Consider the following 24,346-nt stretch of genomic DNA (forward strand, 5'->3'; position numbering starts at 1 on the left):
GAGCGTGTGAATAAGACGATCGTCACCGCCATCAGATCATATATTGATGGTGATCATGAACTTTGGGACCAGAATATTCTGGAAATCGCTCAAGCTATTAGACTTGCTAGGAGTGAAACTTTGAAATATAGTCCCTCATTTTTAGTTTTCCTAAGGAATATAGCTACTGATGGATAATTTTATGGACTTATTTCTGAAAATGCCAATAACGCCGTAACTGTAGGGAATAAAGTTTTGGATTCTGATATGGTTCAACAACTGCCTGAACTTTGTGAAGACATTCGAAAACGTTTGAAGCATTCTCACGAGAACAACGCTCGTAGATACAACCTCAGAAGACGAGATTTACGGCTGAAGGTTGGAGATAGAGTGTGGAAGCGGAATTTTGTGCTTTCTGATGCTTCTAAGAATTTCACCGCCAAGCTTGCTCCAAGGTTTGTCCCATGTATTGTGAATAAGGCGATATCTTCGCTTGTCTACAATCTCGTTGATTTGTCTGGTAGAGATCTCGGAAATTTCCATATCAAGGACATTAAGCCCGATTTAAGTAGAGAAGATGATCCTGCTGATTTCTCAGATGTTCAATCCGAATGACCTGAATGTTTTGTGTTTTGTTTGTATTAGGTATTGGTTTGTATCGCCTGGAATAAAAAATGCTGTTTTTCATTCCTCCTTTCCTCTTATCCTTTCCTTTTCAGTAGTCGATTGAATTGATTGAATTGAGACAAAAATTATAAATTGAAGCATTTAAGGCACTTATCTTTATTTCTATCTCTCATTTATCTTTATCTCTTATTTATCTCTCTTTGTACTACGAGCAATTATCTTCTTGTAATGGAAAGTAGTCTTGGCCATTGCAAATATCTTTATCTTTTCTGCTCTAGTATAATTAATTACTTTTCAGCCTTTATTATATGCTTCTACCTCTGTTCGAATCAACGTACAGTTATACAGTATCTAATGTGCATTGCATAAATCTTTTGTGTAACTGTTTAGTTGTTTTGAAGTAACTAAGTCTTTTGTGTCTTTTCAGATGCAGTTCTATGTCTCTATGAAGTCAATTTCCTTGATATACCTTGTGATCCCTGGATCACTGGCGCCCATCATTTTCTCGTTCAGTTAACTTTGTGGAAAAAAAAAACTCATTGTGAGCAAAGACCTTTTTTTTTGGGGGGGGAATGAGGAGTGTGTAACGTACTACATTTCAAATTTTATATATTCAACTGAGCCAGACAGTTGATGAAAATCTGGGCATACGCCAATGCGTATCTTCGTGCATATGTACTCGATACTTCGAAATTATGATATCATTTTCTTTTCTGGTTTCTTTGAAGTTCATATATCGATAGTTATCGCTGCAAAATTGTTTTAATTGTATTCTCTAGTTTATTCATAAAACCCTGAAAAAAGGGTTTTTTTTGGTATATTTTTTTTACTGAATTCCTGATTGGTTCCTGATCAACGTTGAAAGTTGGATAATTACATTGAGAGTCCTTCGTCTAAAGACAGCCCATCATTGTCAATTTTCAACTTACAAGCCGAAGTATTTACTCTCCTTACAATTGAAGAACTGCCAGATCTAAGTTCTTATCAACTTCGGTGGAGGAACATTGGCTCAGTATAGAGCTAGGATTTTTACCTCTTCAGGAAAGTAATTTGGGATCTTAGAAAATTTCATTTTTTGTTTTATACAATTATAAATTTCGGATTCACTTGTGTATATTTTCATTTTATGAATATTGTATGTCAATTTTTCTGGTACCAGATATTTTAAAGATTCGGATTGTGAAATACTTATGTAATTATAAGAGGTGTTTGATCGACCTGGGTTTTTGTCCCTTCCATTTGGTAGATTCAGAGATCTGAACCACGACTCAAACAAACGACTGTTCTCGGGTATTTTGAGTAGTAACAAAGAGGTTACACATAATTTTGGCGCCCAACGTGGGGCAGTTAAGGTCTTTTTGGCCATTCGATCACTAGATCTCTCAGTTTGCCTGGTGGGGGTGACTGTTTATTCGGGGTTGATCATTATCCTCGGTCCGGATAGTTCAGGTTATTATTTTTGGGATCATCTCTCGGCAATTATATCTGATTTTTCAGTCGGGATTTATTTTTTTTGTTTGTTTTTTTTGGATAAGTTTTCAATTTTTCTTTTCTACCTTATCTTATTTCTTTGAATTTTCTATCGCGGAAAATGTCTCTCAACCCAAATTATCTTGAACAAAATGAACTCGCTTATGAGATTGCGATTCGAGGTATTGAGATCCCGTCATCAGTGGGTGACAAACGTGAAATTTTGAGAGGCTTACTTTCCCAAGAATCCTCGGATCGTAGTTTCACTGCCTTGTCTGATCCTTTTTCCCTCAAAGAAAATGTTGAAGGCATTAAAGAGAGTTTAACAGATTTGAAGGAGATTTGCGCTAAGTTCAACTCAAATGCTCCTCAAATTGATCACAAACGTATACTCACTCGTTTAACTCATGTAACTGGTAGAATTCAACAGCTATCGGTTGATAAAGATGATGAATCTGCTATTAGACAGAATCTTCATAAAGAAGTCCCTATGTTGGAGTCTGATATAGCAGAAAAGGTGTCCCCTTCTGAAGCTCATTTTCCTTCTACCTCAACACCTGTGAAATCCGCAGGTTTGCATCATCCTCTGTCTCCTGTCAACGCTCCAACTAATTCTAAATGTATACCTGTTTATAAGTGGGGTTTAAAAAAGTTTTCGGAAAAGGAACCATTCATTCCATTCTTGGGGTTGGTTGAGTCCCTTAAGGTTTCTAGAGGTTGTACAGATTCGGACCTATTCGACTCTGCTGGGGATTTGTTTGAAAATGATGCGTGGACTTGGTGGTATAACAACCACATCAAGAATCGTTTCCTGAACTGGAACGAACTTGTTGATGCCCTGAAATCCACATTTTTGCATAGTAATTATGACTCAATGTTATTGCAGGATATCAAATCTCGTAAGCAGAATCCTCGAGAGTCAGTTGCCCTGTATATCACTTTTATGGAGGCACAATTTTATAGATTGAATAAATGTCCTTCAGAGATTGAAATGGTTAATATTATAAGGAATATATTAATAAAAGAAATAAAACACTTGACTATACGTTCCACAAATTTTAATAAAAATGAATAATGTAATGATGTTGACATGCACGTTTCGGGTTTCATCCCATTATCAAAACTAAATATAAAATATACACACAAGTACATATAAATTCTACGTAACAGATGTTAAAACCGGAGACAGGCGAAAATCTAATTGATCGTTCACAATTGGGAGATTTTGTTTTTGAGCTGAAGATATTTCCAAAAACTCCAAGAGATCCAAACGTTTACCTTTATCACCTCTGTGTAAAATTTTTGTTTTATTGAAATCTATGAAATGATTGGAAGTGATGCAGTGATTAGAAAAACCCGTTGTTGACTTATTTTGAAGAATCGATCTTTTATGTTCTTCAATTCTAATTCCAAGAGATCGACCGGTCTGACCTATATAAAATGCAGGACATTCATCACAAAACAGTTTATATACACCACTCAACTGTGAAATATTCAGCCGATTCTTACCACTAAAAAACATTGTTCTTAAATTTTTCTTATTCGTACATATAACATCAATATCGTTTTTTCTGATTCTTTTACAAAGTTTATCACTAAGAGATGGGATATAATTGATGTATACAAATTTTTTCATTTGATTTTCTAACTGAGGTGGATATACTAAAGTTAACAATCTCTTCTGTTGTTTTTTAAAAATTAATTTGTTTATTATATCAGGATGGTAGCCGTTGTTCTTGGCTAACACCTTTAGAATTTGAATTTCTTTATCGAAGTTAATTGCTGACAATGGAATTGAGATCAGTCTATGTTCTAGGGTGTGGAATGCTGACATCTTGATCTTATGAGGGTGTGAACTGCTGTTATGAATCAGAATATCAGATAAAGTGGGTTTTCTGTATATATTAAATTCAAGATGTTCATTTATTATCTTTACCTGAATATCCAAGAAATTTAAACACTTATTATTATCTTCTATTTCTAAAGTGAACTGAATTGAACTATAAAAAGAATTTATCAATTCTAAAAAGGATTCTAGTTCTGAAGTTGAGCCAGTCCATATACAAAATATATCATCCACATATCGCTTCCAGTATAGTAAAAATCAGTCAAATTAACGTTCGCAGGGGAGAATATTTTTTTTTCTAAAGCTGTCATGAATATTTCACTGAACAAGTTTGATGAAGGGGAACCCATTGGCAGACCATCTAATTCTTGATAGAATTTTTCATTGAACTTAAAATAGCTTTGCCCTGGACATATTTTAAGAAGTCTCATGGTCTCTTCTTTCATATACACAGTGATTGAAGGGTTTTCATCAAGTTGTTGGTTCACTAAGTACTCGACCTCTGTAGTTGGTATAGATGGAAATAGATTTACTACGTCAAATGAGACCAACCTTGCATTTGTGGGGATTTTGAGTGTTTTTAATTCATTGGTTAACTGAATATTATTTTTGATTGAATATATTGGGTCATGTTGGTTCATATCAGGTAATATTGAATTAAGATGTTTACATAGTTTTGAAGCAGGAGCGTTGGTATAAGAAACAATGGGTCTCATTGGGCAATTTTCTTTGTGTATTTTAGGAAGGGCATAAAGAGAAGGTATAGTCGGATTCATGACAGTCAAAGATCCAGTCAGCTGAGATAACATGATAGGGCAGTTTTTGATCGTCTTTTTGATGGCATTCTGAAATTTTGATGTCGGGTCTGATTTTAATTCTTTAAAATTGTTGGGGTTCAGCAAAGCTTCCGTTTTTTCTTAATAGTCATGTTTATATAAAATAGTCACAGTATTGCCTTTGTCAGCTTTGGTTATTATTAAGTCATTATCTGAGGTCTTATTATTCTCAAATGTTGAGTTAGATATTATTTCCGCACATAGTGATTTTTCTAAATTTTATTTGTTTGAAGATTCAATTCTGTTCAAAGCTAATTCAACATTAACAGCCAGGTCTTTGAGGTCAGTCTTATTAAAATTATTCGGGCAATACTTCAAACCTTTCCCTAACAAGTTCATCTCAGAGATTTCAAAATTAACACCTGTAAAATTTTTCACCTTTTCATAAAAGTTAATGTTGACTTCACTTCCAGATGACGACGGACTTTTTTCACTCATTTTCACATTCTCCAAAAGGATTTCTAGTTTCTTAAGTTGATGTTGATATTGATCATGCCCCAACAACCTCACTTCCTCTCTGATGGCAGAATCCAAATAATCGAACTCAACAGGGCTAATCCGGTAGGATAGTTCACTGTGTATCACTTTCTGGTGAAGTTTGTTGTTGTCTCTTATCTTGTACCACTTTTTCATCTCCAGCGTGATCCAAGTTTTGATCGCTGTGTTTACTGCAGATATAATAAACAAATTAATTTTTAAAAAACAACAGAAGAGATTGTTAACTTTAGTATATCCATCTCAGTTAGAAAATCAAATGAAAAAATTTGTATACATCAATTATATCCCATCTCTTAGTGATAAACTTTGTAAAAGAATCAGAAAAAACGATATTGATGTTATATGTACGAATAAGAAAAATTTAAGAACAATGTTTTTTAGTGGTAAGAATCGGCTGAACATTTCACAGTTGAGTGGTGTATATAAACTGTTTTGTGATGAATGTCCTGCATTTTATATAGGTCAGACCGGTCGATCTCTTGGAATTAGAATTGAAGAACATAAAAGATCGATTCTTCAAAATAAGTCAACAACGGGTTTTTCTAATCACTGCATCACTTCCAATCATTTTATAGATTTCAATAAAACAAAAATTTTACACAGAGGTGATAAAGGTAAACGTTTGGATCTCTTGGAGTTTTTGGAAATATCTTCAGCTCAAAAACAAAATCTCCCAATTGTGAACGATCAATTAGATTTTCGCCTGTCTCCGGTTTTAACATCTGTTACGTAGAATTTATATGTACTTGTGTGTATATTTTATATTTAGTTTTGATAATGGGATGAAACCCGAAACGTGCATGTCAACATCATTACATTATTTATTTTTATTAAAATTTGTGGAACGTATAGTCAAGTGTTTTATTTCTTTTATTAATATTGAAATTATGTTTCACCAAGTGATAAGCGAGGAATCAATTTCGATTATAAGGAATAATTTACTTCCTGACTATGTAAAAGCCCTTGTTTTACAGGATATTGCATCAGTATCTCAGCTGACATCTCTTTGTAGGAGAGTTGAGGATGCTCTCTGTTTAAGCGTTTCAAATCAGTTGGGAGAGCTCCAGGTGTCTGAAACTCGATCTAATGTCAGATGTTGGAACTATGGTGAGGAAAACCATCGTTACAACGAATGTAGGAAGTTGAGAACGCGCTTCTGCTTTGGTTGCGGTCAGAGGAATGTTATCAAGTCCAACTGTCCTCGGTGTTCAAAAAACGAACAGAGGGTCAACAATCCCGCAGGTATTGGAGGCCCCTCAAGTCAAAAACCTGCTCCAAAACCGAAACAAAAATCGAATCAGAAGAGGAATTAATTTCTTCGTCACCCATGGTTATGGAGAATTCCGATTTATCTGTTCCTGAAGCGGTAAGAAAGGTTGAAAAGAACCATAGTGTCTTGAGAGAGACCAATCCCTTATTAGAACTTCGTCAGAAGGACAATCGTCCTTATCTAACAGTCATGTAGGAGGTGAGCCTATATCTTCCTTGGTAGATAGTGGTAGCAACGTCACAATTTTAGGTTCTTCTTCTATTCACCTTTTACGAAAGATGAATCTAGGCCTCCACTACGACGTATCGGTTAACCTTACAACGACCGATGGAAAGCCTCAGAATACTTTGGGGTATGTTAACCTTCCCATAAGTTTGAACGAGGTGACCAAGGTACTCAGGGTACTTGTCGTACCCTCAATAACTCACGACCTTATTTTGGGTATGGATTTCATACATGATTTTGATCTGACTCTTGATTTCAGAGATTTTTCCTATGGTTCCTCTTGTTTATCTTCGGATAACTCTGTAGCTGTGGTTCGAACTATACTCGGATCTAGCTCATTGACAGATTCTCAAAAGTACGAATTAGACTTCGTTATAGACTTATTTAAACAAGTTAAGTTAAGTTAAGTTAAGTTTTAAGTTCTACGGCTTCGACTACCAGGGCCATTAGCCGTGTTATTTAAACAAATTGCGCCCTCTGATAGATTGGGTAAGACTCATTTGTATCGGCATCATATCGATACAGGAGATGCCAAGCCAGTCAGACAAAGCCAGTATCCACTTTCTCCTGCAATGCAGAAAGTTTTGAATGTGGAAATTGATAAGATGTTGGAGCTCAACATTATCAAACCTATCTCCGGGTGTAGCCCATGGTTGTCTCCACTTTGGTTGGTCCCCAAGAAGGATGGTACACACAGGGTTGTATTTGATGCCAGGAAGTTGAATTCCATCACCCTACCCGACAGTTATCCTATGCCTCCAATTGATTCTGTTCTGAGTAAGGTACGTGATGCATGTTATCTTAGCTCAATAGATTTAAAACAAGCATTTTTCCAAATTCCATTGGATGAAGAATCCAAAATAAAAACAACTTTCGCTATTTCAGGCAGAGGCTTGTTCTGTTTCAATGTATTACCGTTTGGTTTAAATTGTGCTTGTCAAGCAATGGTGAGACTTATGGATATGGTCATTGGACCTTCCGTGGAGCCCTATGTGTTCTATTATGTCGATGACATAATCGTTTGTACCCCTACTTTTGAAATGCATCTCGCTGTCCTCAGAAAAATATTTCACCGTCTAAAAGAGGCAAATTTGACAATAAACTTTGAAAAATGTAAGTTTTGTAGACCCTCATTAAATATTTTGGGATTTGTTGTAGATGAAAATGGTCTAAGAACAGATCCATCTAAAGTTCAAGATATTTTGGATTATCCCATTCCCAAAAATACCACACAAATTCGTCGGTTGATTGGTTTAATTGGTTATTACCGCAGATTTTTGAGAGATTTTGCTTCAGTGTGTAGTCCAATAACTGATTTATTGAAGGGTAGGAAGAAAGGTCAACCAGTTGTGTGGACAGATGATGCAAATAATGCTTTCCTCAAGATAAAATCATTACTAACTTCAGCCCCTATTTTGGCGAGTCCAGATTTTTCAAGACCATGTATAGTCTTGCTTGTGATGCAAGTGAGAGTGGTGTTGGAGCAGTTTTGTTTCAGGAGGAAGATGGACTAGAACATCCAGTCGCCTACTTCAGTAAGGTTTTGAATAAGAGTCAACGTAATTACTCAACCACAGAGAAAGAACTACTGGCTATCATATTGTCTATTGAGAAATTCAGACCATATATTGAAGGCACCGAGTTTACTGTCATAACGGATCACTACTCTTTGGTGTGGCTTAATTCGATGAAGAATCCAAATCAACGAATCTCTAGATGGATTATGAGATTATCTTCTTATCGTTTCAAAATAGTGCATCGAAGTGGATCCCTCAACACTGTTGCTGATTCACTCTCTCGTATGTCGACTGACAGTATACAGGTTTCAATTTTGAATCTTTCTCAGTTGAAGGTTGATAAATGGTACAGCAATTTGCTGACAAAAGTTAGTAATAGTCCAGATCTGTATCCCGAATTTAAAATAGAAAATAGTGTCTTATAGAAACATATTTTTGCCTAGGTATCGCTTAGTAAATGACTCTCCCGAATGGAAAATTGTTGTGCCCACTCCTAATCGGTTGGAAATTATGAAGGAATTTCATGACGAGCCAACAGCTGGACATTTTGGTGTTTACAAGACATTACACCGTGACTCGTCCCTATATTACTGGCCCAGGATGAAAAACTCAATTATTAAATACGTTAAGAATTGCAAGGTATATGCTTCTTGTAAACCTGGAAACCTACCTCAGGCTGGATTAATGGGCAAGTATCGGAATATTAACTTCCCATTTCAGTTTTTAAGTGCTGATTTGTTGGGACCTTATACAAGATCTAGAGCAGGTAATCAGTATGTTTTAGTTGTAACTGACTGGTTCACCAAATGTGTTTTTGTTCAGCAACTTTCTAAGGCCACTAGCAGGTCCATTGTGAAATTTATCGAGAATCAAATTTTCCTGATTTTCGGTGTTCCCCAAATTTTTGCTGTGGATAATGGTTCACAGTTTATTTCTGCTGAATTTAAAAACCTAATGAAAAAGTATCATATAAGGTCCAGAAAATCTTCTATAATGCTCGTTTCCATCCCCAAATCAATCCTACAGACGATCGTCACCGCCATCAGATCATATATTGATGGTGATCATAAACTTTGGGACCAGAATATTCTGGAAATCGCTCAAGCTATTAGACTTGCTAGGAGTGAAACTTTGAAATATAGTCCCTCATTTTTAGTTTTCCTAAGGAATATAGCTACTGATGGATAATTTTATGGACTTATTTCTGAAAATGCCAATAACGCCGTAACTGTAGGGAATAAAGTTTTGGATTCTGATATGGTTCAACAACTGCCTGAACTTTGTGAAGACATTCGAAAACGTTTGAAGCATTCTCACGAGAACAACGCTCGTAGATACAACCTCAGAAGACGAGATTTACGGCTGAAGGTTGGAGATAGAGTGTGGAAGCGGAATTTTGTGCTTTCTGATGCTTCTAAGAATTTCACCGCCAAGCTTGCTCCAAGGTTTGTCCCATGTATTGTGAATAAGGCGATATCTTCGCTTGTCTACAATCTCGTTGATTTGTCTGGTAGAGATCTCGGAAATTTCCATATCAAGGACATTAAGCCCGATTTAAGTAGAGAAGATGATCCTGCTGATTTCTCAGATGTTCAATCCGAATGACCTGAATGTTTTGTGTTTTGTTTGTATGAGGTATTGGTTTGTATCGCCTGGAATAAAAAATGCTGTTTTTCATTCCTCCTTTCCTCTTATCCTTTCCTTTTCAGTAGTCGATTGAATTGATTGAATTGAGACAAAAATTATAAATTGAAGCATTTAAGGCACTTATCTTTATTTCTATCTCTCATTTATCTTTATCTCTTATTCATCTCTCTTTGTACTACGAGCAATTATCTTCTTGTAATGGAAAGTAGTCTTGGCCATTGCAATTATCTTTATCTTTTCTGCTCTAGTATAATTACTTTTCAGCCTTTATTATATGCTTCTACCTCTGTTCGAATCAACGTGCAGTTATACAGTATCTAATGTGCATTGCATAAATCTTTTGTGTAACTGTTTAGTTGTTTTGAAGTAACTAAGTCTTTTGTGTCTTTTCAGATGCAGTTCTATGTCTCTATGAAGTCAATTTCCTTGATATACCTTGTGATCCCTGGATCACTGGCACCCATCATTTTCTCGTTCAGTTAACTTTGTGGAAAAAAAACTCATTGTGAACAAAGACCTTTTTTTTTTGGGGGGGGAATGAGGAGTGTGTAACGTACTACATTTCAAATTTTATATATTCAACTGAGCCAGACAGTTGATGAAAATCTGGGCGTACGCCAATGCGTATCTTCGTGCATATGTACTCGATACTTTGAAATTATGATATCATTTTTTTTTCTGGTTTCTTTGAAGTACATATATCGATAGTTATCGCTGCAAAATTGTTTTAATTGTATTCTCTAGTTTATTCATAAAACCCTGAAAAAAGGGTTTTTTTTTGGTATATTTTTTTTACTGAATTCCTGATTGGTTCCTGATCAACGTTGAAAGTTGGATAATTACATTGAGAGTCCTTCGTCTAAAGACAGCCCATCATTGTCAATTTTCAACTTACAAGCCGAAGTATTTACTCTCCTTACAATTGAAGAACTGCCAGATCTAAGTTCTTATCAACTTCGGTGGAGGAAGATTGGCTCAGTATAGAGCTAGGACTTTTACCTCTTCAGGAAAGTAATTTGGGATCTTAGAAAATTTCATTTTTTGTTTTATGCAATTATAAATTTCGGATTCACTTGTATATATTTTCATTTTATAAATATTGTATGTCAATTTTTCTGGTACCAGATATTTTAAAGATTCGGATTGTGAAATATTTATGTAATTATAAGAGGAGTTTGATCGACCTGGGTTTTTGTCCCTTCCATTTGGTAGATTCAGAGATCTGAACCACGACTCAAACAAACGACTGTTCTCGGGTATTTTGAGTAGTAACAAAGAGGTTACAAAACAGAAAAATATAATAAGTTGAGTACGATTTTATGGTGAATACTAAAATATTTGCAACAAAATGTGAAATTCATTTATCCGGAGGAAACTTGGTTATTTGAAAATGCCAGCATTATTCAACAGTGGACTCTAGAAAGAAAACAAAATGTTTTTCAAGTATATTCAAGGGTAAAAGTAGAAGGAGCACTATTTTGAATGCTGGATATTTGGATTTTTACCTGAATGTTTTGTTTTGACAGTGGTGATCATGAGGATTATTTAAATCTATGAAGAGAGAATTATTTTATAATTGGATTGCTAAACAAAGTCTTGGCATTGCATCTATAGTTCATTTATATTCTATATTGAAATTAAGTATTGTTATATCTGTTTTTTGTTCTACAATGAGTAATCCAAAAATCTAATAAATTCCAATTGCTTTATAGAATTTTTACTGAGTATTTAATCGAAAAATATATTCAGAAGAGTAACTTCAAGAATTTCTTCACCTCTTACCCACTTGAAGATAATAATAGAATGCAATAAAATTTTAAAATTCACAAATTAAAAATAATTTCATGCAAAAATGCTTTTAGTGAGTGCGTTAAAGCTGTTATGGGCAAAATAATTTATGTAATTTAATAAAAACTAGTATGAAAGCATTTCAATAAAAAACGGAAAACTCGAGTACAAATAGTACCTATATTTTTCATACAAGTTTAATCAATCATTCATGTCATGAACAGTTTCAATAAATAGTGACTTTAGAAAGTAATATACACATCGGCTGATAAATTGGTTCCAATTTTGAAAATACACTACAACTGTGATGTCAAAATTTTTCATATACTAAATGGATTCTTTGAATTTTATTTCTGTCTTATTATGATATGGCTTTTCCATTCACTAAGCTCCACTATTTAAATTTATCAACCAGTTTTTTCTGTTTTCTTCACCAGTTTAGACACCACAGTTAAAATGATCCATAAGAGTTATTTGATAAGAATTTTGCAAGCAGGTTGGTATCCAGTGTCCATCAGTAATGCAACAATTTTTGAAGAGCCTTTGGTGAAAAGGAATATGCATATTTTAATGATCTTCAATGGGATCTTTCATGGGCGACTCTTAAATGAATAGATATCTCTTCATTAGATTTCCTTGAAATGAGATAGCATTTCACTATATTTTTACGTTATATAATCTGAATTTCAATTTATGAAATCATGACTACATGCGTCCCTTCGTAATAATCGTAATTTCGAAAATTCAGGATCTTTCGGATACAAAAATGATGAAAATAATTTAAACTGGTTATTTCTATGATGAACCATAGCAATTTTTAGTGATATTTTTGTATCAGAAATAAAGCCGCGACTAAACATTCATGGCCTACCTCGATGTCAATAATTCCTGAATGGACTGTATTTAAGTTGAATAATGTTCGTTACAGTTAAGCGTCATATTTAATAATTCTAAAACGTACCCATTAAGCTTCCAGAATAAAACATATATTTAACATTTCTAAACATGTTATTTTTGTTGATCAATCGCAAAACGTTTGTGGCTCTATTTTCATAGGACTTTTTTTATCCAAAGAATCTCGCTTTTTCGTTTTCTCTTGCCGTTAATATTTTCACAAAAATTTTTGTGTGAGAGTATTTTAATATAGTTAGGCTATGTACAGGGTATCCAGGGAAGAATGCGACAAATGGATGCATAAATGAAGGTCATCATGAAGGACTCGTATCAAGATCGCCGTTTGCTACATACAGGGTGATGTTAACCTTATAAATGAAATTTCATAGTTCAATAACTCTTTAACTAATCGACCGAATAATTTCAAATTTTGAAGTGTAGTCACTCTACTTCTACTAGCGCCTTTCTTCAATATTTCTGAAATCGCGAACAAATCAGAACCGGACTTTTTCTATTCTCGGAAATATTGGATCACCCTGTATGTGCTTTATGATTTTATCTCGAATTCGTTACCACAAATAATTAATTCATAGAGAAAATTCAAAAATCATTATTGGCACTGTCATACAGGGTGATCAATAAACATTGACTTATGAGTGGAATTTCATTGTGCGATAAACTTATCGTAAGTAATTACACAAGTGCATCAAAATTACCGATAATTTTGCATGACCGCGTGTTGTTATGAAAACTGCATGAGTTCATTTTAATTTTTGGCGAAAGAGCCCGACACCGAAGGTGGAGGGCTCTTTCCCCAACTGTTACATTACTTGTAAAACTGATGTAGAATTGAATTGCCATAGATTCGAACTATGTTAGATGCATAGATACTTTGCATCTATGAACAGTGCAATTATCACAGGGCTGTTTCGCTTCCTACAATGCAATTATCGTAAGTAATTGCACAAGTGCATCAAAATTAGAGCCCTCCACCTTCGGTGTCGGGCTCTTTCTCCAAAAATGAAATGACCGAATGCAGTTTTTCAAGGAAAACACGCTGGAATGCGAAATTATCCGGCCATTTTGATGCACGAGTGTAATTCGGGGGAATATTTCCCGAATGAACTGTTACATTACTTGTCAAACTGATTTAGAATGGAATTGCCATAGATTCGAACTGTGTAAGATGTATAGAAACTATGCATCTATATGAACAGAACAATTATCGCAGTGCTGTTTCGCTTCCTACAATGCAATTATCGCTGTAATTTTCGATAATTGTTCTCCAGATACATAGAATTTTTGACAGGAGGGAAATATTCACTAAAATTAAATTCGAAATTTGCAGATCGCAATTCCTGACGTCAAAGGAGATACTTTTTTCCTATACCATTTTTTCCGAATCGGCTCGGTTGAAAAGATATGGGCTGTTGGAAATCCATAAAAAAGATGTAATTTTTAGTTACATCTCGCAAATGGAATGGAATCGGAAATGTACAAGCAAAGACTCACCCTGTATAGTTGGGCTATATATTTCAGCTGACTAATGTCTGTCAGATTTTCAAACAATTTACTGATTTCCATCCTTGAAGAAGACAGTTATTTCAAATCTGACCAGAACAAGGCAACTGCACAAATGTAGCAAAAGTATCTGAAGCAATTTTGGCCGAAGAAAAACGAAAGTGCACGACTAACTTTCTTCAATTTTTTTTTACGGAAATGTCAGGGGCACAACTTCCCATAAGTGCAGCACAAAATCGAAATACAGATGTGCTGGGATGACTTTTTTTTTTATTTCTGAGTATTCCTGTGAAACCCAAAAAAATTATGACATATGTGCTGGCCTGGAGTGTATTCTCGACAAGTGATCTTTCAAAACGTATATGTTCTTTCAGTGCTCTGAACACTGAATGAACGTATACGTTTTGAAAGATCGCTTGTCGAGAATACGGTCCCTGGCTTTTAATTGAATTTTGTGATATTTAGTACAAGTACTAAAAATTTATCCGTTGAAACCCAATAAACATATTATGGTAAATATTTTCAAAGTCGTATGTATCTAACATGTTTGATATCCTATTTTACGCTCGTGCCGCCTTCGAAACCGTTCGTTTCGAGAATAGTTTCACAACTCCTCCGTTGACACGAGTCGATCTCCACACATAACTAACCTCGCTTGTGCTTCAGTACCCGCGTCAACAAGGATTAATCGTTCATTTCGTGAATATTCGCTCGACTCTTCCGTTGAAATGGGTCGTTTTCCATGTATTCTTGAACCACAGCTGTGATCCACTAGCCATGTCAACCTTTTTTTTTTAATGCAGGGAAATCCACCTTATGAACACCCAACAAATCTCAACGAGTGTAAAACACCTATCGGCACCTGCTGGGTAGTGTGAGGCTCTCCTGAAGGGCATACTCACTAAAAACCTCCATTACACCTCCGCCGAACCCGTAGAGAAAGGTTTCAAGGACGCCAACCTTCCTCTTACGCATTCAGCCTCAGTGCGGCCGGCTCACCAAGGATTTGGTACTCTACGGCGGAATGTCCTTCTTGTTTCACGCTGTCCTGCCCTAAGGAGTGTAGGATAGGGCAGAAGCAATTCGTTGAAGGTGGTAGAGTCATTCAACAGGTAGCCTTAAAAGCGTGAGGCAACTACCCATCAATGATCTCCCTCGTTCCGTGATTTTCCCCATAGCTCTGATTACGGAACTCAAGCCTGAGGTAGTTCCCCACAGGATCTGGGTCGGCAAACCTCCTCACTTCGAACTTAATCTTCCACGAGGAGATGCCGCTTGACCCTGGTCTCGACACAAGGGTCTTGCGACCTTTGCGAACTTGCACAGCTAACGCAGGAGGACCCTAAGTCCTCACAGCATAGGATCAACATTAGTTTGTGAGGGGAAATTATAAGGATGTGGGTTTTTGAAGGGTGTTCAGTAGTTTTGACCGTGAGCAGTGGAGTTGAGCAGAGTACTAACATACTTTTTCGTTATCCTCGTTTCATTAAAACAATGAAGCATATGTGTCTATGAATCTCAGTATTAGCAGAGTATCTAACCAATAGGACCGGCAAATCAAATGTTAAAGGGAAAACACCTTTCGGTAGAACAATTGAAAGTTTCGACTATCTTCGAATTTTTGGTTCGGAATGTTACGCTCATGTGCCAAAACAATTCCGATCTAAATTTGACGACAAAGCAAAATTAGGAAATTTCGTCGGTTACGTGGTTATAAAGTTTGGATACCATCAGAACGTCGAGTGATCAAAACACGTCATGTTGATTTTCGTCCCGAAAAATTGTGCACCACGAGTAATACAATATAGTTCGAATTCTAAGATCGTGCTGATGATCCAGAAGAACAGGTTGAAGAAGAAAAACTAGCTGACGAGTTAGAAGTCGAGAAACTCGACTTCCAGCAAAATTCGACAATTTTGTAGTGTGCTCATCGAGCACAAAGCAACAGCGTACTTTCATGCTTGACTGAAACCATCCAAGAAGAATTCAATCCAACTAATTTCGATGAAGTGAGTCAAAATTCTGACAAGTGGATGAGTGCCATGAAAGAAGAAATAAACGCGTTTGCAGAAAATGATACTTGGGACTTAGTGCATCTACCAAGCGGTAAACGTGCAATAGACAATCGTTGGGTCTTTCGTGTTAAATACAGAGCCTATGGCTCTATCGATCGCAGCCCAAGAAAAATTAGTGTTAGGGCAATTCGATGTGAGAACAGCATTTTTACACGGTGATATTGATGCAGAAATTTACATGACACAACCCCAAGGTTTCGATGATGGCTCCGGTCGCATGTGTCGAATAAAGAAATCTCTACCATATGGACTTAAACAATCAAAAAAAAACAAACAAAAAAAAAATTTCCCTCGGTGTTGGAACGATAAATTCAACACATTTATGATTTAAGATGGCTTTGTTCGCTCAACTGCAGACCCATGCATTTACGTCCGCATCAAACATAATGAAAAGCTAATTGTAGCTATATACGTGGATAATGGTCTTATAGCAGGAAGTAATTAGAGTGCAGTGAAAAAGTTTTAAAAAAAACTAACCTCCGCGTTTAAGATAACCATTGGTTCGTTATATTCATTCCTAGGAATGCATATAGAACAACGCGAAACAGGTTTATTTGTCTCACAGACAAATTATATTAAGAAAACCTTGCAGCGTTTTGATATGGCTGAAAGTAAACCTATTGGAACTTGGAACCCCAGCTGAAAATGGATATTCAGACGACCAAAATGAACCCCTAGAAAAGTCCCTTCCATACCGATCAGCAGTCGGTTCATTAATGTACTTGGCATGTGCAACAAAACCATCAGACATTGCTTATGCAGTATCGAAAGCTGCCAGATCGATGTCCGAACCAACAAAAGCTGATTGAATAAATGTGAAGAGAATATTCAGATATCTTCGAGGGACTTCAGATCATGGCTTACTCTATACTCCATCTGATGATAAGCTATGTGCATATTCTGATGCTGACTTGGCAGGTGACGTTGAAACCCGGAGGTCGACAAACGGTTTTGTATCCTGGCTTGGGGGTACTGCTGTCTCCTGGATCTCCCAACTTCAGAAGTCAGTGCCACTATCTACTACAGAGGCGGAGTTCGTTGCAGCCAGTAAAGGAGCTAAAGAATTGGTTTGGCTGAAGAGACTATTGAGTGAAATTTGTGGTAAAAATGAAACGCCAGAGACGCCAGTGTTGTTTATAGATAACGCGAGTGCCATAAACGTTCCAAGCACATATAGAAGTGAGACACTATTTTGTGCGTGAACTGTATCAAAATAAAGAGATAGATGTTGAACATATTCAGAAGAGCAACTTGGTGACATGTTTAGCAAACCTTTAAATTCACCAAGATTGTCTAAACTTTGTAAGAAAATAGGTTTATGTACTTAATAGTTATGTAGTTTAGTTTAGGGGGTAGTGTTGGAATTTAAACTAAACTTGTTCAGATATTACCCTTGTGACGCCATCTACCCTCCTCATATCTCACTATATGTTTTCGTTTTGTGGGTGATTTTACGTTTGAATTTCATCTTCAAATTGGAGTGAGAGTCAACTCCCGATTAAAATTAGATACGGACTATTCATTGAGTGAGATTATTTCACTGAATTTTCCAAAATATCTCTTGTTTATTTTAAATTATTTTGGAGTTTAGTCGATAACAACGATTGATAATACCATATTTTGCCTGCACATCTGTCACTGGCCGGCGAAAGAATTAATAAGGCGTTCCATACACCGCAAATAGTTGCAGGAGGAAGAATGTCCGTAAGCGAACAATTACAAAAGTTTCTGAAAAAGGAATTCAAGGACCAGACTACCGCTTTGAGAGGTGAAATTGTAGGGGTGAAGGAAGAAATTAAGAGTTTGAGAGAAGAAGTCAATGGAATCAGTGCATCAATTGAGCAGAGAATTGCGACATTTGAAGGAAGGATAGACTCAATAGAGAGTGAGATTTTGAATATTAAGCGAAATGCTTTGAAGAACAATGTCATAATTACCGGGTTGAAGTTGGATGATTCGGATCTGCTGGGCTCGGTTCTCGGTCAGCTGAATTCTATTCTTGGTATTAATCTGACACATATAGAGATCAACAATATATACAGGCTGAGTAAGAATAAGTCGATAGTAAAGATAGAATTTATATCTTTTCTGGCCAAATCGAAACTAATTGAAAACCGCCGAAATCTTAAAGGTAGCAGTGTGTATATTAACGAAGATCTCTGTGAAGAGGACCGTGCTGATTTCAGGTTGCTCAGGCAACAAAGAGATCTGGCCAGGGCAAAGAACTACAGAGCTCATATTCAAGCAAGGTGTTTGATAGTTAATGGAACAAAGTTCACCATCGAACAATTGAAAGGACCGGCCGCAAATATACAGTCTCCCCCTTTTGAAGAGGACTCCAGCGCGGAATCCACAAATCTACACACAATAAATTCTGAATTAGTGTCCAACGCATCAAATAGTCCTGCTCCTGTGGCGGTATATAACCAGTTGTTGAGTGAGCAAGAAAATCTTCCGGTATACGAGGATCCAGGGATCAACAAAGAAAGTTTGTCCACAGATCGAATCTTAGACAGGCAAAGTGAGCTAGCAGAGTTGGGACGAACGAGATCACAATCCGCTGGAAGCACAAAGAAGACCGATGGCACTAAACTGAAGAGAGGTGGTTGAAGACGCTGGTGAGGCATCATACCATTATTCTTGTTTGTTTTCTTCCTGTATTAGAATTTGTTTTATTTTTTCTTATTCTGGGGTCTAACTATTTCATGGTTATTGGTTCTATGATTTTGTATATAGTTATAAGTGTGTGTGGATAACTTTATAGTTCATACTTCACTTGCCTTTCAACTTGCATAATGGATACTTATATAAGAGATTATGAAGGAAATGTATATAAGACCTTGTGTCTGGATAATTTGGGCTTGCTTGATGATTATAAACTGACAGGTCGATTGAAAATTATACACGGTAATATAAGAAGCATAGAAAAAAATCTGGATGAGTTTAAAATTCTTCTTAAAATGACTTCAGAAAGCTTTGATGTTATTGTGCTCACGGAAACTTTCCAAATCGAGGACCCAGATATTTATCTGATTCCGGGATATCGAAGTATATATAGCCATGGAAACTATAACAGAAACGATGGTGTTTTGATGTTTATAAGAGATGATATTGAATACACTCACAGTATTGTTCAGATCGATGAAACAAGTTGTGTGGAAGTTGAAATAAAATTGTACACTAAAACAATTAAAATCACTGGTATATATCGTTCGCCAAAAACAAATCTCACCAAGTTTACTGATCGATTGTCAGAATATCTGGAAGGTGTAAAAATAAAAAATTATCATATTATAACAGGTGATATGAATGTAGACATTCTAGGAACCAGCGATTGTGAAGAAGAGTATAAAAACATAATGAGTTACTATGGATATGAATCATTTATAAACACGGTGACAAGACCCGCAAGCAAAACTTGTCTTGACCATTTTTTCATGAAGGAAATAGGTGTTCGAGGCGATCATCATGCATTTGCAGTTCACTCTGGGATGACAGATCACTTTCCTGTTCTTATATGTCCTGATATCCAAACAGTTCAGAGGAAAAATCCTATAAATTGTAAAAGCTTCGTAGATTATAAAAATCTGAAAAATGATTTAAGTGAAATTAACTGGGACGAAATTGCCAAAAGCACAAATGTTGATGAATTTGCTGGATCTCTTAATGAAATTATTACTAAACTTTTGGATCATCATACAAATCGGGTTAGTTTCAGCTCTAGAAAATTCGCAAAAAAGGATTGGGTGACACCAAGTCTTCTGAAGGCTATAAATAAAAAGAACAAAATGTATAAGGATATGTTGAAAGAACCTAATAATACTCTCTTGAAGCAAAGTTATATACAGTTTAGAAATTCGGTAAATTCACTTATATCAAGGGCAAAAAAAGATCATTCTAGAAATTTCATTGAGAAAAATAAATCTCAATCGAGGAATCTTTGGAGGCACGTAACAAACATATGTTCACAACAGAAATTGGAAATGGGGATAGAAGGCATTAAAGGTCGCAATGGTGAACTCATTACTGACAAGGAAGAAATTGCTGATGCATTTAACGAATACTTCAGTGGTGTAGGAAGAGAATATGCAGAACGTATAGAAGAAAATGAGCAATTCAAGGATAATGATAAATATGTGCAGGAAACATTTTTCCTTTTTCCAACAACACCAATAGAAGTTGTGTACATGATAGATGGACTGAAGAGTAATAAAGCTGCCGGTTATGATGGAATAAGATGTGAAATTTTGAAAAAAATTAAAGAGGAAATTTCAGTTCCTATTGCTACTCTCGCAAACCTTTGTTTCGAGAGTGGGGATTTTCCAAACCTATATAAAATAGGGGTGGTGAAACCGATATTCAAGTCGGGAAGAAGAGACTGTATGGTAGACTATAGACCAATAACTTTAATATCTAATATTGGAAAAATTATAGAAAAAATCATTAAAAATAGAATAAATAACTTCCTGAAAAAATTCAACATAGTCTCATCTGAACAGTTTGGTTTTGTGGAGGGTAAATCAGCAGAAGACGCAATAGGAGAATTAATATCGAATCTATACAGGTGCTTGGATTTAAATAAATCAACCTTGTGTGTGTTCATAGACCTTGCCAAGGCATTTGACACTGTATCCCACGATAAAATGCTGTCAAAATTACATCACTATGGTTTCAGAGGCAAGGGATATGACTTAATGGAAAACTACTTGACAGGTAGAAGGCAGTTGGTAGAGATTAAAAACAGTCGAAGTGAAATGAAGGAATTGGAGTATGGGGTACCACAGGGTACGGTGCTGGGCCCTGTCCTCTTCGTCATATATGTGAATAGTCTTCTATCTATGGCGAAAAAGGGGAAGATCATCAGTTTCGCAGATGATACTGTATTAACATATGAGCACGATACATGGGGGGAAGTTAAGATAGAAGCGGAGAATGATTTCGCAAGAATTAAGCGTTGGTTTAGAGCTAACAAACTCACAGTGAATTTGGCAAAAACGAAATTCATACCATTTGCCAGTTACACACCAGGTCTTCCGAATTTTGAGTGTCTTGAGGTGGGAGATGGTGACATAATCCCAAGAACAGACAACATAAAATATCTGGGTGTAATAATAGATCAACATCTGAAATGGGATTTGCACATTGACTGTGTTGTTAAAAAGATTAGGGGCATGATATATAAATTTCGACATTTGAGAGGATATTTGGACACGAAATACTTGAATACCATATATTACTCACTTGTCCAATCCCAACTCTTATATGGTATTTTGGGTTGGGGTGCAGCATACGATAATGTAATGAAGAAACTTGAAATGGTCCAAAAATGTATTCTCAAGATAATTTATAGAAAGCCACTCAGATTCGGAAGTGAGGAATTGTTTACTGTTTCACAAGCATTGGATTTACGTCAACTCTATGTCCTACAAATCCTGAAGAATCTACATAAAAAAAAGATTAAAATTCATCAACAGCAGAGTAAGTATGGAACAAGAAATTATGAGAAACATCATAGGCCTAGAGCACTCAAAAGAATCGGACAAAGAAATTATTCATATCTTGCGCCCAGAATTTATGATGTATTGCCAGCAAACCTTAAGAAAAACTGCCACCACAAGAAATTTATAAAACAAACAAAAATTTGGATTTACGAAAAAAAAAGATTGTTCTGCAGGGATTTAGTTAATCAAGCGTGATATCCCTGGAAATGCATGGAAATTTTCATTTGGCTGGTCATTGATGATCATGACTTTGTTTGATAATATATGAGATGGCGCAGCTGAGCCCCAATCGAGCAAATGCCTTTGGATCGGACAGGAATTCCATACAATTAAATTGAGATATTTAAATATATATATTTTTTTTCTTTTATTGGAAAGTTGCAAGAAATATTTTTTGGTTTAATGTTGTATCACGCACAGATAGATTATCTATCTCTGTGATTAAGTTTATTTGTAACAGAGCGTTCTCAAATAAACATTATTATTATTATTATTATTATATGTGGGCGTGGCCACTGGCCTTTAAGCATTGTATCCCTTTGACTATAATAAGAACATTTAGTTCTTGAGTAAAGTCAATGTACGGACGTTAGGCTTTTCTTTTCTTAATTAAACATTTAAATAGAGTTGTTATTGACTTTATTACCTAAAATCCTTGTGTAACCACCACAACAATATCTCTTTTCAACAAATTTTGCCTAGTTCTGGTGACATAATCAACATGAAATTTTTCATGAAGCTACTTCTAGGTGAATGCAGAATTTCATAACATTCAATTTCGATATTTTGAAATTATCGGGAAACCAATATTTCGGAAGGCCATATTTATAGAACCTGTTGTCGAAATTTGATCATTACCGAACTCTATCGCCGCATTTGAGATCCGATCAAACATATGGGTAGGTATTTGGGTTTGGACAACTAAATAATTAAGGCGATGATAGTCTGAAAACTTTCTATTGACTGCTGACTTTTAGAGTCGAAGAGGACGACGAGGTACGAGGTGCCACATCCATTGGCAAAGTTTTTTCAACTTAATATTTAGAAATATAAATTTCATATGGGTAACGTAAACAGAAAAATATGATAATTTTTGGTATATACCTAATACATATGAGTAAGCTTTGAATGATGTTCAAAAAAAATGTCATATACATGTCATTTCTAATTAGGGGGTATATTCAACGATTTTGATATGAGGGAAATTATTCAACTACCACCATGATTTCTTCAAGTAAAAACAATTTTCAAGAAACTTCAGCAATATGTGAATATTCGAATCTATCCATTTCTAAAAATTTGAAATCAACTTCATCTGTTAGGAACAAGAGAGGTGGTATTATATTCATTTGGCCGCAAAGAAGAAATTTTCATAAATACAGGGAATTGATTTTTTCAACATGGTTTTTAACGCACTTATACTATTGGATGCACCTGTTACAATTTCTTCCTACTGATCATGGTGAGGAAAGTTGTGTTTTGTATTCAAAAGTTTCAAATTTGATGTCATTTCAGTTCTTAATATTCCACATCCTCCGTGGAGTTATGAACCACCTCCACTTAAACCTAGAGAAAGAGATTTTATTATTGAACCTAACTGGGATTCTTAATTACTGATAGCTTCTAAATTATATATGTTTGTTGAATGAATAACTTAGATGTATATAAAGCAATGAAGAAATAAATATCATTTCACTCCAGCTGTCAAGGGCGTAGGTCCTTTTTTTGAGGGGTGCTTTTATAATCGAAAAAAAAATTTTTGACGACATTGTTATATCACACTCATATCTATAATGTGAGAAAAAAAGGTTTGATAACGAAGTTTGAACCAAATCACTCAAAATATTTTTTTTATTACCATTTCCATTGTTCTTACTGGGTGTTCCTGAATTTGAGTTACGAAGGAAAATGAGAGATTCTTTGGATAATTTTAAAAATTTAATGGCCCATAAACATGAGCCCACAAATGCTTTGTTTTCGAGATACAGGGTGTTTTTTGTAGTCCAACTTCTTTGTGATGCTTAACCAGTTTATCTAATCTGTATTAATCTTCGCTACAGAGTTGGTAAATGAGTACCAAAACTTATAATTAATTTTTTTTTTTAATTATTTCGATTTTCCTGAGAATAACTATACATATAGAGAGCAGTTCGAATTTTTTCTCGAAATCGATTGGAGATACGACAACACTACAACAAATCAAAAAGTATAGTACTAAGCCAGAGTTTCTTTTAAATTTTTCTAAACCACCATGAGTGGTTCACAAAAAAATTATTCTAAGGAAAGAAGCAGGCCCCCTTCACCCTGTAGATTTGCATTCAAAATTAGGATATCACATGATGAAAACTTTAAATTGGAATATCTATGCCAATTCAAGTTGAAGATTTTGTGGAGGGGATGTGCTATGAGAGAAAAACTTGAACTTTAACACCTGTATCTCAAAAACGAAGCATTTGCGGACTCATGTTATAGGACTTTTCTTCCTTGAAATGATTCGAGAAATCTGTCATTTTAATTTGTAACTCCAATTTGGGAACACCCTGTAGTTAATTCAAAACTGATGTCTTCACAAATAAATTGCAATTTGAATGAAACACAATAAATTGTACAACACAGCCCAGACAATTTTTCTATGCGAATTACTCAGTTCAG

The 24,346-nt window shown here is 35.5% G+C and overlaps 1 long non-coding RNA gene across 1 annotated transcript; it reads left to right on the forward strand.

Annotated features, from left to right (window-relative positions):
* The first annotated feature begins 22,822 nt into the window (after positions 1-22,822).
* On the forward strand, positions 22,823-23,394 carry LOC123678381. The gene is made up of 2 exons (XR_006747232.1): positions 22,823-23,156; positions 23,210-23,394. It is a non-coding gene; the product is annotated as an uncharacterized LOC123678381 (long non-coding RNA).
* Positions 23,395-24,346: the final 952 nt, after the last annotated feature.

The sequence above is a fragment of the Harmonia axyridis genome, chromosome 4 (assembly GCF_914767665.1).
Source record: "Harmonia axyridis chromosome 4, icHarAxyr1.1, whole genome shotgun sequence".
Classification (NCBI taxonomy): Eukaryota; Metazoa; Arthropoda; class Insecta; order Coleoptera; family Coccinellidae; genus Harmonia; species Harmonia axyridis.